This window comes from Carica papaya, chromosome 5, assembly GCF_054855325.1.
Source record: "Carica papaya isolate Zhongbai chromosome 5, ASM5485532v1, whole genome shotgun sequence".
Lineage (NCBI taxonomy): Eukaryota > Viridiplantae > Streptophyta > Magnoliopsida > Brassicales > Caricaceae > Carica > Carica papaya.
This window is the reverse complement of record NC_142313.1, coordinates 14,387,809-14,396,288: the sequence shown is the minus strand read 5'-3', so window position 1 is coordinate 14,396,288 and position 8,480 is coordinate 14,387,809.

The window sequence follows — 8,480 nt, the reverse complement described above, 5'->3', positions numbered from 1 at the left end:
CTAGACGTATTTCCGGATGAACTGCCCGGTCTACCAGGGGACAGAGAGGTCGAGTTCACCATAGACTTACAGCCAGGAACCCAGCCCATCTCGGTAGCTCCTTACCAAATGAGCCGCATCGAGATGGAAGAGCTAAGGAAACAAATCACTGAGCTACAAAACAGTGGCTTCATTAGACACAGCATTTCCCCATGGGGTGCCGGGGTTACTTTTGCAAAAAAAAAAAGGGGATGGAACGTTGAGACTGTGTATTGATTATAGAAGGATAAACAAGGTAACAATTAAAAAAAAACAAGTACCCTCTTCCCCGGATTGATGACCTTTTCGATCAGTTGCAGGGTGCACAGGTCTTTTCTAAAATAGATCTACGATCAGGTTACCATCAGGTAAAAGTGAGAGCAGAAGACATCCCCAAGACGGCATTCCGAACCAGGTACGGACACTATGAGTTCCTGGTTATGCCGTTTGGGCTAACCAACGCCCCGGCCATCTTCATGGATCTAATGAACAGAATCTTCAGAGAGTTCTTGGATAAATTTGTCATCGTGTTCATCGATGATATCTTAATCTACTCAAAAAGTAGAGAAGAACATGCTCATCATCTTGCCCAAGTCCTCCAGGTACTCAGGGAAAAGAAGTTGTATGCAAAGTTGAGCAAGTGTGGATTTTGGCTCGAGCAAACCGCCTTCCTAGGACATGTTATATCGAAGGAAGGGGTGTCGGTGAACCCCGAAAAGGTTGAAGCGGTACTTGGTTGGAAAAGGCTGACAACAGTTAAGGAAATTCGCAGTTTCCTAGGGATGGCGGGTTATTACCGCCGGTTTGTCGAAGGGTTCTCCAGTCTAGCGGCCCCTCTAACCCGACTCACAAAGAAGAATGCAAAGTTTGATTGGAATGAGAACTGCGAAAGGAGTTTTTCAGAATTGAAGAAGCGACTGACTACTGCACCAGTGCTGGCTCTACCGAGCGGATCAGGAGGGTATACAGTTTATAGTGATGCCTCCTATCTGGGCCTGGGTTGTGTCCTGATGCAGCATGGAAAGGTTATAGCATATGGGTCTAGACAGCTAAAGAATCATGAGAAGAACTATCCTACCCATGACTTGGAGCTCGCCGCAATCATACACGCCTTGAAAATCTGGCGCCATTATTTGTATGGAGAGACCTTTCAGATCTACACCGATCATAAGAGCTTGAAGCACATCTTCACTCAGAAGGATCTCAACATGCGTCAGAGAAGGTGGATGGAACTCCTCAAGGACTATGATTGTGACATCCTATACCATCCAGGTAAGGGCAACGTAGTAGCCGATGCCCTCAGCAGGAAGAGTGCAGGCACCCTAGCCCATCTGATGGTTTCGGAATGCAGGTCCATTGGGGCTACGCAGCAGGTTCGACTGCAAGATCTGAAAAGGGCCACATGTTTGAGCCACCTAGCAGTCCAACCCGAGTTAATCCAAAGAATAAAGGAAGCCCAGTCAATCGACCCCGCCCTAGTAAACCGCAAGAAGGATGCAGAACAGGGAGTGAACTCAGAATTTCAGATCTCTGCCGACGGATTGATTCGTTTCAAGGACAGAATGTGTGTCCCAGACGACAATGAATTAAAAAGAGACATCATGACAGAGTCCCATAGTTCAAGGTTCGCCATGCATCCAGGAAGTACAAAAATGTACCAAACTATGCGACCCCGATTCTGGTGGAATGGGATGAAGAGAGATATAGCCGACTTTGTATCTAAGTGCTTGGTATGTCAGCAGGTCAAAGCAGAACATCAACGCCCAGGGGGGTTGCTTCAGCCTTTACCGATTCCAGAATGGAAGTGGGAACACATCACCATGGACTTCGTATCGGGACTACCCAAGGCACGATCGGGACACGATGCCATATGGGTAATTGTTGACCGACTCACTAAGTCTTCCCACTTCCTGGCCATCAGAATGACTGATTCGTTGGACAAGTTGGCAAGGATGTATGTCCGGGAAATAGTCAGACTGCATGGGGTCCCAGTAACAGTGGTATCCGACAGGGATCCCAGATTCACTTCTCGGTTTTGGAATAGTTTCCAGCAAGCTATGGGAACAAAGCTGTCCCTCAGTACTGCCTTCCACCCCCAAACCGATGGACAATCAGAGAGGACAATCCGTACGCTGGAGGATATGCTCCGAGCTTGTGTCCTTGACTCCGGAGGCCATTGGGACGACCATCTACCCCTGATAGAGTTTGCCTACAACAACAGTTACCAAGCAAGCATCGGCATGGCCCCATACGAGGCGCTTTACGGGCGTCCGTGCAGGTCACCGATTTGTTGGGAGGAAGTGGGCGATAGAAGATTGTTTGGCCCGGATTTAGTGGAAGAAACCACGTCCAAGATAGTTAAGATCAAGAAGAACATCCAGACAGCTCAGAGTAGGCAAAAGAGCTATGCTGATACCCGAAGGAGGGACCTGGCCTTTGAGAAAGGTGACCGGGTGTTTCTTAAAGTCACCCCCTTCAAGGGAATTAGTAGGTTCGGCAGAAGGGGAAAATTAAACCCCAGATACATTGGACCCTTTGAAATCTTAGACAAGATTGGTACCACTGCCTACAGACTTGCACTGCCCCCTGAGCTCTCCCGGGTTCACAATGTGTTTCATGTATCTATGCTGCGCAAGTACAATCCGGACCCTTCTCATGTCGTGGCTCATGAACCGCTCTCACTCCGAGAGGACTTGTCTTATGAAGAAGTACCGGTCAGTATCACGGACCGAGAAAGCAGAATACTCCGTAACCGGGAAATATCATTTGTAAAAGTCTTGTGGCAGAACCACACGCCTAGGGAGGCGACTTGGGAGCTGGAATCAGAATTTAGGGCCCAATATCCTCATCTGTTTGATCAAGAGTAATGAGGCAAATTTGGGGACCAAATTTCTTTATGGGGGGGAGAGTTGTAGCACCCGGAAAGGAGGAGCGAAAAAAAAAAAAAAAAAAAAAAAAAAAAAAAAAAAAAAAAAAAAAAAAAAAAAAAAAAAAAAAAAAAAAAAAAAAAAAAAAAAAAAAAAAAAAAAAAGGGGCGGCCACGTCAGCAGCCACGTCAGCAGTCCCGGCCAACCAGGGCCTGCCACGTGGCAAGACCGCGTCACTCCAAAAGGAGCCACGCTGGCGATCCGCGTGGGTGCGATCCGACGGCCCAGATCAATCACGCGATCGGACGGCCCAGATTCAATCGCACGGACGGCCCAGATTCAATCAAAAACGGACGGCCCAGATTAAAACAAAATGAACGGCTGTGATCAAAAGGCAAGGGGTTATAAATAGAACCTCCACACCAGACCACAAACCCTAGCCGCCAGCCGCTCGCCGGAGAAGACGAACCAGAGGCCGACCGCCGCCACCCGCCGCCACTCGCCGCCGCACCGGGGAAATTTCCGACCGCCGATCGAGGTAAATTTCATACCCCCGACTCGTTTTTCCCCACTGATTCCTCCTATGGCCAAATCGAAGCCGAAATCCCGGCCAAACGGCCGGAATACGCGGCCGAAGCCCAGCGGCACCGCCGCGCCCCCTCTCGGTTTTTGCCTCCGACGAGGCCCTTCCCGGCCTCCGTTCGATGCAATTTTTATATCACCGTGATCACCATTCTTTTCTCTACAGGTTGACCGAAGCCAAATCACCAAAACACGAACTTCGCCGGAGAGTCGCCGTACCCGAGAGCGCCGCCGCCGGTAAGCTCCGTTTTTCCGTGATTTTTTGGCCCCCCGAGGGCCCTAGGGTTGTTTTCTGACAAGGACCAATGCGAGTGTGGCCGAATTCGGCCAAAAACGGCCGAAAACAGTCAACCCGAGGCGACTCGCCGCCGCCAGCGGCGGCGCCGTCGCCGGAGCACGGCGGAGCCGCCGTGCCGGAGTTGCGATTTGGGCCGAAAGAGGCCCTGGGCCTAATTTGGAATTTTTTTGGAACACGTGCAGGTACTGTTAGTGTGTTTCAGTTCCCCGAGAAAAATTCAGGGAAAATTAGGGACAGCCTGCAGGCGCACTGTGAATCGTATTCGGATCTCGAAAACAAGTAAGGACCCCTCACCTTATTTCCTATCACGGTATTAAAGTTCAAAATGATAAAACGGTATTTCTTGAATTAATGCATGTGTGAAATTGCTTAAGGTAGCTAATGGAGCCCGAGTCTAGTGTGATTGGTGGTTTACTGTTATTTGGCCTGTTTACAGCTTTAAATGCAGAATGAGGTTTGATGTGTTCATTTTACAGATTTGTGTGCATGTACTACGTTTTTATTAATTATGGGTTGAATGACTGAAAAACTGATACTGTATGTTGTCTGTTTGGTATGAATTACGATTTGCTTGTTTAAATGTGAATTGATGATGCTGATTGAGGAAAAGGAAAAATGAAAGATTGTGTAAACTGATAATTGTATTATGGGGGTCAGCCTGACTAGATATCCTGGGAGATGGTGGACGGACCGGGTCCGTAGGGAACCCTACCGGGATTGTGGTCTCACATGCCGGACGGGGTATGGAGATCTTATGGTTTTGGCGCCCATACCGGACGGGGTATGGGGACGGCCCGTTTCACCCTCATACCGGACGGGGTATTGAGGTTTATGGTTTTGGCGCCCATACCGGACGGGGTATGGGGACGGCCCGTTTCACCCTCATACCGGACGGGGTATTGAGGTTCATGGTTTTGGCGCCCATACCGGACGGGGTATGGGGACGGCCCTGGAAACTGATTATGAATGTTAAAGGTTAACGGGTAGCGGAACCCCTATGGACCCCCACGGATACTAGTAGGCTGGTAAATGAGAAAAAGATATGTTGTACAATGATTGAATTACAAGAGGCGTGATAAGTGTTATGTTTTACAGTTTAGATTATTCAATGATTATGATAATGTTATTGTTTTTCTCATATTGTTTTCATAAATTCCACCAAGGTAAGTGGATGGTCAAAGTTTTATTATTGATAAAAGGTTTTGTTGTTAATAAACGAGTTTATTGTAAATTATGCTCCATTGGTCTTTTTGTGGTTTTTTACCCACCTTTATCTCCGTGACGGTGAGATATCGTGATGTTCTTACTGGGCTAGTGTAGCTCACTCCTTAATTAACCATTTCAGATCAGGAAGACATGGTTCCCGAGCCCGTTCCGCAGGAGGACGCCGAAGGGGATGCCTAGAGACTCTGTAGTCATACGCATAGTTTTATTTTCGAGTTTCTTTCTTAGTTAGTTTAATCTTTTATATTTTAAGTACGTTTTTGGTTTTTCGTGTAAGGGATGTTAAATGAAATTTTGATCTCGCTTCCGCATTCGATATATTTAAATACTCATTTCATTTTAATATTTTCCGGGGCCGTTACAGTCTTGGTTAACTAAGACCCTTATCCCAACTCAGATAACTAACAAAGAAAAGGAAGACATTTGTGTAATCACTACAAAAAATCATGTTATACTCGAAACAACTTTTGAAAAATTCATGGAAAGCTAGTTGACTTGAAGATTACAAAATTAATTACAAATAGAAGATAATAAGGACAATCATATCTCTATTAATAAAAGTATCTCTACTAAGAAATTATTTCCATTCAGCAAACAACATATAAAAGTCCTCCAAAAAAATTTCTTACATAAAAATTCTATTAATAACAACACAAGATTTAGACAACAACTCGAATAGGTAATTCCTTTAGTATTCTCAATGTTATTTTAGGAAGTTAAGATACTTGAATCATTGAATCAAGAGCATCTAAATAAATGACGAGAAATTAAAATTATTCTAAGAATATAATCCATGCTAAGAGGACCTATTATAAAAATAATAGATAGATCTCACTCAATAGTGGTTAGAATATGTGATATTTCCATTTAAAAGAAGCTACCCTTAAATGAAGTACTTCATGTGCCTAATCTAGATTGCAATTTGCTATCAATAAGCAAACTCACCCCTAATCTAGATTTTAATTTGTTATCAATAAGCAAACTCACCCCTAATCTAGATTGCAGTTTGTTATCAATAAGCAAACACACTCAAGATTACTATTGCATTGCTAAATTTTCCTTAAACTTATGTGAATTTCAGGATTTTGATTCAAGGAAGATGACTGACAATGCTAAGATATACTTCAAGCTCTTTCTCTTCACGGATAATGGATATTTCAGGAGACAATCTCATAATATAGTATAAGTTGAGTCTCAATGCAATCCAACTTATTTAAACAATTTTAATACAATTATGTTATTACATTATTGATTTGGACACCCAAATTTTGTATACTTTTAAAAATTGTTTCCTTCTTCATTTAGAAATAAAATTTTAAAAAACCTCCACTATGAAGTATGTCAATTGTCAAAATATATTCATACCGTATATCCCATATTATCCTGCAAAATCTCTAAATCGTTTGTTATAGTAAATAATGATGTTAAGGGATCATCTAGAATCAACAATAGTACTAGTACTAGATGGTTTAAATTCTTTGTAGATGATCATACAAGAATTACGTAGCTATTTCTCATGAGAGAAGCATCAAAATTTGATCATATATTCATAAATTCAACAAAATAGTCCAAACTCAATTTTAAACAAAAAAAAAAAGTCTTGAAGATAGACAATGCAAAAGAATATTTTAAAAAAGAGTTTTGTATGTATCTTAAAAAAGGGAATTATTTATCAAATTTTATATATTAATACCCCTCAATATAATGGGATAACGGAAATGAAGGATAAGCATCTCTTGGGAGTTTTCTAGTCCTTTATGTTCACAACTCAAATTTCAAAATTTTTTCTGAGAAGATGTTGTTCTAACTATAACTTACCTTATTAATAGAATGCATTCTCGAGTCCTTGAGTTTTAAATACCTCACCAAGTAATACGTCAATACTTCCCTACCATTTGAATTTCATCCATGAATGTCACTTTTCATGAAAACCAACCATTAGCATTCAAGGTGATAAGAATACTAAAGAATCTTGATATTTGAACTCTACCACCGAATATCTTCATCATCCTCCAATTAAACTTATTTAATCTCTAAAATATATAAATAGAGATGAGATATCTCGACCTGAACCTACTCACCAAGAACACGTATATCGAGATGAGACTCATAAACTTTAACTCAAATATCGAGAAAATATTAATAAATAAAGAATTCTGTTTTTTACTTAAGGATAACAAAATCAAATCGATTTAGAAAAGTTTGGCCTTACCAAACATCATGTAAGGCCAAAAATTTGGACGCTGGCATTTGTTGATGAAACAAAAAAAAAATTAAAGTAAAAAGAAAAATGGTAGAGAACAATAAATAGATATGTATATATATAATTGACAGAAATTTTAAAAAATAATTTTTTACTGTTTTAAAATAATTTTTATGTTAATTAAATAAAATTTAAAATTGCAAACAAATCCTATAAAATTCTTAAATTTACTTAAAAACTCGAATATTAAATTTACTATAATAAAATATTATGTCATGCAGGTGACTTGAAATGGATTATTTGATTTTTCAGAGTATACTATTATGATACTATATCCAATTTAACAGAATTATAATAAAATTGTTATTGCATTCTTTTAGAATATATTTTAATAAGGAATGTTGGTGTTAAAGGATTATGAATTGTTATACTTTTAATCTGTTAATAAATAAAGTATGCAAGTTATTTTATCATTTTAAATAAAATTCTATTAGTTTCTAAGAGAAAGATTTATTAATTTTTTATGTTGTAAAATTTTGTCAACAAATATTATTTAAAGAGATAAAATTTCATTTTATGTAAATAATTTGGTTATTAATTACAAATGAATAATATTCATTTATAACTTACTATAATCTTATTCCAGCCTCATATGCTAACATAACAATAACATTATAATAAATCATCTTCAGTTGTGAATTAAACAACATAGTTTAATTACAACTTTATTGTAGTTTTTATTTTATTCTCACAAAAAAAAAATTATTATAATTTTATTTTATCAAAAAATAATAATAATCAACCTGCAAACTTCTTTAAAAAAATCATTTAACTTTTTTTTTATTTGAGATTAAATTACATAATCATGTTAAACCTTGTTGTGTTGGTTTTTTTTTTTCAAAAAGAAAATATTAAATTTAAACAATTAAAAAATAAAGAATATAGTTTTTCAAAAAAAAAAAAAAAATTAACCCAAGTGATTTTTGTGATCCTATAAATTTTTATTTGAAGAAATTGATTGAGAATTATGCTAGAAAGATATACATATATATATATATATAAAGTTAATAATGCATGTGACAATTAGTTGTGACATGCGCATAATTGGAGGTGACACTAGAATACAAAGTATATCCTCTACTTCTGTTTTAATTGAATTATAGGTGATAGATGGGCCCCACTCGAAAGATAAACTAAAATTGTATAATAAATCCACCACCTTCAATCAAATGATTGGCCTAAATATTAGGCTCTATCAGTCATCACCAACGGACAGGATTTATTATCA